Consider the following 11,229-nt stretch of genomic DNA (forward strand, 5'->3'; position numbering starts at 1 on the left):
TTTGTTTACCAAGCGTGCAGAACAACCACCCAATAAAGCATTACAATAATCTAACCTTGAGGTCATAAATGCATGGATTAACATTTCTGCATTTGATATGAGATCTCATTTGATATGAGATGGAAAAATGCAGTTTTACAAATGCTAGAAACGTGGCTTTCTAAGGAAAGATTACGATCAAATAGGACACCTAGGTTCCTAACTGATGGTGAAGAATTGACAGAGCAACCATCAAGTCTTAGACAGTGTTCTAGGTTATTACAAGTAGAGTTTTTAGGTCCTATAATTAACACCTCTGTTTTTTTCTGAATTTGCAGTAAGAAGTTACTTGTCATCCAGTTTTTTATATCGACTATGCATTCCATTAGTTTTTCAAATTGGTGTGTTTCACCGGGCCGCGAAGAAATATAGAGCTGAGAATCATCAGCATAACAGTGAAAGTTAACACCATGTTTCCTGATGATATCTCCAAAGGGTAACATATAAAGCGTGAAGAGTAGCGGCCCTAGTACTGAGCCTTGAGGTACTCCATACTGCACTTGTGATCGATATGATACATCTTCATTCACTGCTACGAACTGATGGAGGTCATATAAGTATGATTTAAACCATGCTAATGCACTTCCATTAATGCCAACAAAGTGATCAAGTCTATGAAAACAAGAATGTTGTGGTCAATTGTGTCAAAAGCAGCACTAAGATCCAATAAAACTAATAGAGAGATACATCCACGATCAGATGATAACAGCAGGTCATTTTGTGTGTGTGTGTGTGCGTGTGTGTGTGTGTATGAGAGAGAGAGAGAGAGAGAGAGAGAGAGAGAGAGAGAGAGATAATGTGTGTGTGTGTGTGTGTGTGTGTGAGGGGGTGAAATGATCGTTTGTCTGTTTAGGTGAAATTACCCTCATCATTCATAAGGAGATACACAGCTGCCTGTGGGCGAGAGAGAGAGAGAGAGAGAGAGAGAGAGAGAGTGATGATACTATTTGTGTTAAAAAGACAAAATAGAAAGTATGAGTACATAATAGACAGGGATGATAACAGAGAGAGCTGTAAACTGATAACACTGTATTCCTATAGCATCGTATAATGAAGTGCAGTGATTTCAGGATCATTCGACATTCTTAGATGTAACAGTTTAACCACTTTACCAATCCACTTCTGCACCTGTTCACACACATTCATGTGGTAAGAAATATTATATTTAGCAGAAATGTAATACCTAGAGAAGTACAGGTCAAATAATAGACATATTTAAGGAATAACTCAAATAAGCATTTTAAGAAAAAACACAAGCTTTGAGAACAAAATCTGAATTTAAAAACTGAATTAAGCTGGAAAATTACACTAACTTCACAATATCAACACTGTTAATGAACTGAACTAAATCAACAATAAACTGAACTGAATCAACACTGAACTGAACTGAATCAACATTGATGTGAACCGAATCATAATTTAATTGAACTGAATCAACATTGAACTGAACTGAATCAACATTGAACTGAACTGAATTAACATTGAATTGAACTAAATCAACATTGAACTGAATCTGAATTAACATTGAACTGAGCCGAATCATAATTGAATTGAACTGAATCAACATTGAACTGAACTGAATTAACATTGAACTGAACCGAATCAACATTGAATTGAACTTATTCATCATTAAATTGAATTGATTTAACCTTGAACTAAATTGAATCATCACTGAATTGAATCAACAATAAACTCTGAATCATGATTTAACTGAATTTAATTAACACTTAAATGAATTGAGCTGAATAATGTTTTATGTACAGCTGCTTACAGCTGAAATTAATGTCATAACTGATATACTCTGCAATATAAACGCATATTACTCTTATTTTATTAATGTTAATATCAATGTTATTGTCCTGTTTGTTTTGCTGAAGCTGTATTGCAGAGAGTACTGTAGAATTAAATGTGACTAGCCTCGTTTCACATTGAAGCCCTTCATTCTTTTACTGTACATTTTAGTTAGTTTTTATAAACTGAGGACTGAGTGGAGATGATTTCACATCAGCGAGTGTCTCAGATTCTGTTGATAGACACATACTGAACTGGATTATTTCTTTAAGGAACAAGGTCAGTCTCTTTCTCAATCTAAACGTGTCCTCTAAGTGAGAGAAGCGTGATCCTCACATGCTCCAGTGACATTAATCTGTTTCTTTATCAAACAGCCACCAGGAGCAGAAGAGCGTCAGTCTGCGTCAGGAGCTCCAGGGTAAATGAATCCATCTGTACCTGCTCCTGAAGCCCTGAGACTCGTCTGATGAGGAACGGTCGGGCAGCAGGGTGTAATTAACTCTCTAAAACAGCACTGACACCCTAAAGCCCCAACACTTCCTGGAGCACTCAGCACTGCAGTGCACACACACACACACACACACACACACACACACACACACACACACACACACACACACACACACACACACACACACACACAGAGCAGCTCAAAACTGAGCATTTGTATTCACACACATGTCAGACATTCACATTTTACAGCAGATCATCCAAAAGAGTCATGGGCTTGATTCCCAGAGAATGCATGAACTGATCATATATATTTATATCCATGCAATGTAGAATAAAAGCATCTGCCAAATGCAAAAGCAGCATTCACACTTTTTTTATCATTGAAATTGGATGACTTCTTTAGTTCTTTGTTATAACGTTTGTTTTTTTTTTATTATTATTTTTCACAAATAGGAATTTTTGTCTGCTAAATATATTTTAGAGAATGATGCAACTAGCAAACTTAATATTTGAAAATTGATTATAAAAATTTCCATGACTTCTAGAACATTAGACTTTTTCTCACAAATCCAAGTCTTTTTTTTAAATAACATTTAAAAAACAAAAACAAAAAAACAGTAGATCATTGTGCTTGCAACCATAAAACGTTATGGGTTTGAATCCCAGGGAAAGCATGAACTGATCTAATATATCACAACTTACAGTAAGTGCCTGTTAAATCTGATACATTTAGTTGTTTGTGATTACGGGATTTATTTTATTAATTATGATAACAATCTCTATACATACAGTTACATGACACTATACAGTAGATTAAAAAACAAAATTAAATATAAATTCACATGAAATTCTATGCCCTTAGTGAACACTTCAGATACAAATAAGGACTTTAAATCTAAACCTTTTCCATCCCAGCAATAAATCATTTTATTGATTAGAAAAAACTTTGTGGAAGGTTATCTCTCCACCAAAACGTCCCAGTCTAAAAGTGGCTGATTTAAAATCTTAAACTCTTAATTACAGCCTTAAAAGCACAGGTGGAGAAGCGACAAGAAGACAAACCCGAGTACATCTGATAACGAGTTTTTTAATTCATCCCTAGCTGTATTAAGACGAAACACAGTTTCCCTGCATCCTTTTTAAAGAGGAGTGCATCCTGTGAACGTGGAGAGTTTAATTGAACAGCTCTTCAGTCTAATTGTCATTACCTGATAATGGCAGCCGCACGCAGCGCTTCAGAGCCGCTAATGGAATTTATTGCAGTATTTTGATCAATTAAATTAAAAATGATTAGAGCTTTATGCAAAAAAGGAAATGGATAATTAATTATTCTGTGCTAACTGAATGTTTAGATGGAAAAAGATGTTAGAATTTTACAAAAGCACAGTGAGTTGTACTAACGTGTTTTGAACATACTGTAGAAATCAGTTCATCAGTTCAGTGATTCACTTTACACTTTCATTGCTATTTAATATAATTTCTGATGACTTTTAGACATCAATATCATAATTCTGTTCCAATTAAAAAGGGTTTTTGTGTGTGTGCTACACATGGTCAAAATATTTACAGTAATAAAGTGAAATTTGTACTAAACTGATATATTAGCCAATTTTCAGAAACTTTCAAAAGTTCATGAATCAACTAAATCAAGTTTTATTTTGAAATCAAATAATGTATCTAATTACATCGAATACTTTACACTTTCATTGCTATTTAATATAATTTCTGATGACTTTTAGATATGAATATCATAATTCTGTTCCACACTGTAAAACAAGTTTTTTTTAAAGCAAATATTATTTACAAGAAAATACTATTTCATTTTTGTATATATATTTGATTCTATGCATTATTTGCTGTTACTTAGTAATTATTTGAATTTTTTTAAATTTAAATGAAAATGTAAATAAAATGTAAATCCTTCACACAAAAAAATTGTCTGAAACATTTTATCTCAGAAATTGCTATAGCATTTTACAAATAATTACAAAGAAACAGCAAGCTCATCAACTCATCAAACTAAATGTAAAGTAAATTTTTAAAACACTCCAAGTTATGTTCTTTAATAATCTTCACAAAATGTTATTTATATGTTCATGAAGCGTTTTTCTGAAAGGTTTTAATTGGACGTTCATCTAATGTATTCAAAACATTCAGAGAATGTTCCAAATGTTCACATATTGTTTACAAAATTAAATTTTCCCTTAATGTTTCCTCTTATGTTCATAATAACCAAGAAAAAAAGAATGTTCAGAAAACATTTATGAGTAATGTCATCTTAACTTAATGGCAACGTTACCAGAACATTCTAAGAACACATTTTTTATCTTTTCCAGCACATCTCTTATCATCCGTTCCACGATTATTACAATTAACTTAAAATGTTACTTAATAAATGTTAGCTAAAATATAAAATAGTTAGTTGCCATGCCAACATTTCTCATTTGAATTTAGTTTAATCTATGCACTAAAAAAAAGAAAATCTGTTGACAAAGAAAATCATTAGGTGCATGTAAAATCACACAGAGCGAGGCAATCTAGACTCTTTCAGTAAACGCTCACAGATGCTGCTGATGGAGTTTAACTAGTTCTGGACCCAGAGACTCTCGATCTCTGGTGGTTTAATGTGTTAGAAAGTTCTCTCCTCACACGGATCAGAACAATTTACCAGCTCTTGAGCTCTACAGGAACGAGCGTTTAGTGCATGTAAAACCCAACAATTCAGCGTGCAGCCAGATGGCTAAAGACTCCATAGAGAGCGAGTGAGTGTGTGTGTGTGTGTGTGTGTTACACTCTCCCCTGCAGTGGCCATTTGTATTGGGTCACTACTTTCTTCGTCACGCTCACAGAGACACTCGGTCATCTAACGGCACGCTGAGAGGGAAATGTCAAGTGTGTGTGTGTGTGAGAGAGAAATATACAGACATTCCCCCTCATGTCATTTAACAGTAGCAGTCAAAGTTTAACTCAAGATATAATCTGCCTTCGCAGCTCTGTGTATGGACAAATTCTGTTATATACTATCGGTCAGGATCAGGAGAGTAATTTAACAACGTCTCAACAATCATTTAATCACGGCACACCTCTCTATAAGCAAACAATGTCACAAGTAACAGGGACCATGTGACAACTTCATGCAACTCTTCACTAATTTGAACCCTTATAATAGCACTGTGAATATATATATATCATTATTATTTTCTTTTTTATGTGTATATATTATTTTATTTCAGCTTTCTTTTAATTTACAAATATGCATTTATGGTTTAAACTTTGGATGCATGTGAGATTAATGAGGTGAAACTTGTGAGACGAAGGGCACATCATACACACAAGAGCATTACATAAGCACAGATTAAACTTCAGGTGAAGTTTTGAAACTCAGCTGCCCTGAGTGAGACACAATATCTAAATTGCATGTGCATGTGGAAGGAGATTTGTCCCGTTTTTTCTTCTTTTTTTTAATTGCAATGAGAGCAAATCCCCCATAATGCGGTGCTTTACAATAAAGCTGTAATTGCAGGAGTGTAATTGCTCACCAGTGTTCAGCTGCTCACCGTGTGTGTGTGTGTTATTTGTAGTTCCCTGTAGCTGTCAATGCTGTAGAGCTCAATAATTAGAAACGGGGGGGAAAATGAGGTGGCAATTTTGTGTCTGCAATTATCAAAATCCAGCAGAAGACTTGTGAGAGTTTACAGGGAGAAGACTGAAGCACTGTTCAGAATACTAGTGTACCACACAGCATTTGCTGTATACTATCTATTATTATAAACTATTATAAATAAACCTGTCATGTGAAACAGAAAACACTAGTATGCTACATTATCACACCTTCATGGTGCACATTAAATTAAATTATCATCATGACTTTTTAGTTTGGAAATAAATTGTTATTTTGTATTCTGAATAATTAGTTATTAGTTATAGAACTGAGTTTTAGGATAATCAGAAATGATTGATTTAAAGTCAGAATTGTGAGATGTAAAGTCAGAATTGCGAGGTGTAGAGTCAGAATTGCGAGATGTAAAGTCAGAATTGCGAGATGTAAAGTCAGAATTGCGAGATGTAAAGTCAGAATTGCGAGATAAGTCAGAATTGCGAGATGTAAAGTCAGAATTATGAGATGTAAAGTCAGAATTATGAGATGTAAAGTCAGAATTGTGAGATGTAAAGTCAGAATTGCGAGATGTAAAGTCAGAATTATGAGATGTAAAGTCAGAATTGCGAGATGTAAAGTCAGAATTGCGAGATGTAAAGTCAGAATTGTGAGATGTAAAGTCAGAATTGCGGGATGTAAAGTCAGAATTGCGAGATGTAAAGTCAGAATTATGAGATGTAAAGTCAGAATTGCGAGATGTAAAGTCAGAATTGCGAGATGTAAAGTCATAATTGCGAGATGTAAAGTCAGAATTATGAGATGTAAAGTCAGAATTGCGAGATGTAAAGTCAGAATTGCGAGATGTAAAGTCATAATTGCGAGATGTAAAGTCAGAATTACGAGATGTAAAGTCAGAATTGCGGGATGTAAAGTCAGAATTGCGAGATGTAAAGTCAGAATTGCGAGATGTAAAGTCAGAATTGCGAGATGTAATGTCAGAATTGTGAGATGTAAAGTCAGAATTGCGGTATGTAAAGTCAGAATTGCGAGAAGTAATGTCAGAATTGTGAGATGTAAAGTCAGAATTGCGGTATGTAAAGTCAGAATTGTGAGATGTAAAGTCAGAATTATGAGATGTAAAGTCAGAATTGCGAGATGTAAAGTCAGAATTGCGAGATGTAAAGTCATAATTGCGAGATGTAAAGTCAGAATTATGAGATGTAAAGTCAGGATTGTGAGATGTAAAGTCAGAATTGTGAGATGTAAAGTCAGAATTGCGAGATGTAAAGTCAGAATTACGAGATGTAAAGTCAGAATTGCGGGATGTAAAGTCAGAATTGCGAGATGTAAAGTCAGAATTGCGGGATGTAAAGTCAGAATTGCGAGATGTAAAGTCAGAATTGCGAGATGTAAAGTCAGAATTGCGAGATGTAAAGTCAGAATTGCGAGATGTAATGTCAGAATTGTGAGATGTAAAGTCAGAATTGCGGTATGTAAAGTCAGAATTGCGAGAAGTAATGTCAGAATTGTGAGATGTAAAGTCAGAATTGCGGTATGTAAAGTCAGAATTGCGAGATGTAAAGTCAGAATTGCGAGATGTAAAGTCAGAATTGTGAGATGTAAACTCAGAATTGCGAGATGTAAAGTCAGAATTGCGAGAAGTAATGTCAGAATTGTGAGATGTAAACTCAGAATTGCGAGATGTAAAGTCAGAATTGCGAGAAGTAATGTCAGAATTGCGAGATGTAAAGTCAGAATTGCGAGATGTAAAGTCAGAATTGCGAGATGTAAAGTCAGAATTGCAAATGTAAAGTGAGAATCATGAGATGTAAACTCACAATTGTAAGAAAACAGTCTGAATTGTGAAAAATAAATTTGTAATTGTGAAAAAAAAAACCTATAACGCACAGGTAATAAGCGTGTATCAGAGCAGACATGAAGTTTAGATTGAGCTTGTCCTTCATATCCACTTACACAGCTCTCAGCGGCACTCAGGCAATCAGCTGCTCCAATTTACTGCTGATTTTAATTTGGATCAAATTCCCTTCTGACTGAGGATCTGGCAACCATCAGAAGATGCATACAGATCAGCATTAAGGTCAACAAGCTGCGAGCGAGCCGATTACTGTCTATTTGCCGTCCACTTTCCAGCGTTGCCCACACGACGCTATGGTTATCAACACTTTTAACAGTTAACACGTCAGCGTCAGAGCTTCCCTTAAACGCCAGTGATGGCTTTTATTCAAGGCGAATTTTCAGTCCAAAATCCTGAATGGCAAATTTAAATGCAAATTCAACGCCAGTCTCCAAAAGACCTTCAAATATTCTTAAAACCTGCTGAAAAGCAGAGCATATTCTCTCCCTGTGAGCGTGTTATCGAATGGCCTTTGTCACGGCTGACGGCGCTTTCTGCTGATGGAATCAAAAACACGCCTTTCACAGATTGAAATGAGCCGTGATCGGTATTGGAGAAGCGTTTGTGCTAGAAAAGAGTGTTAAATATGAGGCAATCACTAGACGAAGTGTGTGTGTGTTTGGACTGCAGAGAACGTTTGCTAGATTATGATGGCAATCAAAGGTGAACCAAAACAAAGTCGAGCCCTTGAAACACTTTTCTGCCTGATATTGACAGACCGGAGAACAAGCTATAATTCAAAACTCATCTGCGCCACCACTTTTATTTTTTCACACATGCATCCTCTCTCTCTGTATTTAGATGGTCAGATCTATACACTTACACTGCGGCTATTAACCACGCGAGCGTTTATACTCAAAGTGCACTTGGGTGTCAAATGTGACACTATTGGGCCTCTAATGAACGAGTGTTTCTGCAGACTGCGAGTCTTTCCTGGTGGGTGTGCGTCTAAATCTCACAGCCTGTATAATGGCACCCTGTCAAGACTGCAGCTCCATCCAAAGTGCTTCCCAAATAAGCAGCTATTGTGCAGCCGCGGCAGAGGAGTGGAAGAGCGCTGAGAGAGCCGTCATTGTGAAGAGAGGGGGAAGAAAAGAGGAGAAGATTGCTGTGTTAGATGTTTGAGCCACACAGGGTTCCTCCCATTGTTCTCGGCTCGTGAGTCACAGCATGTTCGGCTTGAACAAATAATTGATCGATGTAAAATTAAAACAATTGGATTTAGGGAGCGTATTGAGCTTCAGGGTGATGGATTTGAACATCACGACCGAACGCTCCACACAACAACAGTACAACCTACACAGACTCTGCTGTAATATCTTTGGTAATATCTGATGTCACAATGCAGATTTATTCTGCTGGATGTTTATATGCACTGTACATACAAATACTAGATATACTCCGAACTGCTGAGCGAATCATCAAAAAAAAAAAAAACACAAAAAAAACACATGCATTTAAAATGTTTTCTTTCTATGCATATGAAATCACTTTTGTACATTTAATAAGATGTGGACATCAAAATGTGATGTATGTATAGTCTAAACGCTTAAAAAAGTCTTCACTTAAAAAAAAATGGTATTTAATAGAAGAAGAAGAAAAAAAGATTTCTGATCTTGATACTTTTTTTATTGTGTGTGTATTTTATATAAAAATAGATAATTTATACATTTAAACACAAATATTATTTTGAACTTAAGTGTCCAAATAATTTATAAAACCTTATGAATACTACAAATAAGTTAAAATATATATACATTTTAAACCAAGGTTCATAATCATATTGAAAGCATAAATATACAAGATAATAAATACAAAACATAAACACATCATCTTTAAATCTTTCAAACAGAAATCAATATTTGGTATGTGTTAATTTCTAGAAAGCACAAAAATATTGCCTTCAAACAGTCATCTGCCAAAATGTACAAATTATATCACACAACTAACATCTTTTAAGTTAAATAATCATCCCAAATAACACGGATGAGCAATATGAAGAAGTTAATAAGATTGAAGAGAGAATTCTTATTATATATGAATAATTATTGCTGTTTTAATACATATATTATTGAAAATCATTAATCACAAAATCAACAATAATATTTTTTATATATATTAATATAATTATATAATAACTGTAATTAATAATATAATTTTATTTGAATTGGTTTATTGCAATACTACTACTAATATATATATATATATATATATATATATATATATATATATATATATATATATATATATATATATATATATATATAATGACATTTACAAATTAATTTTATTTAAATTAATTTTATTTTATAAATACAATAAATAAATGTTATAATAATTATATTTTGAATGATTTTCTTTTAATAGTAATATATATATATATATATATATATATATATATATATATATATATATATATATATATATATATATATATATATATATATATATATATATATATATATATTAGGACCTTTCAATTATTAATTTAATTTAATTTAATTTAATTTAATTTAATTTAATTTAATTTAATTTAATTTAATTTAATTTAATTTAATTTAATTTAAATTTTATTTGCAATCTAACAGGGTGACAATGATTTTACACACTAGAAATGACGTCATTGCAGCACTACATCAAAACTGCTGTTTTCATCAAAGCTTTCTTTCCCAATCTCACGGACAGAGGTTTAAATCAATGACTTACTGAACTTGTGCATGATGCCAGAAATCAGAGGAAAAATGCTTTTAATGCATTCCTCTAGGCTAGAGGATTTAAAAGTTATTTGCAGAAGAAACAGCACAACTTCTCTCGTGTTCACATCCTTTACTCTGCGTCTAACAGCATCTGATACTCTCTTTCTCTCTCTGACCTGTAAAGCACCTCGTTCTTCAGCTCTTTTGTTCTGTCTGTCTGTCACGGATGACTGGCTCTGTGTCCATCTCTCTCTCTCTATGTTCTCCACTTTAATTACTCTGTATTCAGTGGCTCTAATAGAAACCATGAGGAAAGTGATTAGACCCTGGACAGGCCTGAATAGAAGCGCAAATGGAGCAAGGGATGGAAAGATAAGTAGATGAAAGCAAGGACAGAGAAGAGAAAGAGGCAAAACAAGACAGTTGAGCTGAATATCCTTTGAGTGCGGATGATTTGCAAGAAGACAATTTACAATAGAGCCACATGACAAAGAACCAGAACTATTCTGTGGGACTCGGCGTTGAGTTCATATTAAAGCCAATCATTCATTGTGAATTTGGGAACTAATATTTGTCGGCTCTTAAAGTGTGCATGCACTGATCAAATGCACAGCTTAAATGCATGCTATGTGAGTTTCTTTGGATAAAAGCATCTGCCGAATGCATAAATGTAAATGATCTTATATTTCACAGTTGAGGAACTATCTTATGCTCTCATGTTAAACTTTAAATGATTG

Source organism: Carassius auratus, chromosome 43, assembly GCF_003368295.1.
Source record: "Carassius auratus strain Wakin chromosome 43, ASM336829v1, whole genome shotgun sequence".
NCBI lineage: Eukaryota > Metazoa > Chordata > Actinopteri > Cypriniformes > Cyprinidae > Carassius > Carassius auratus.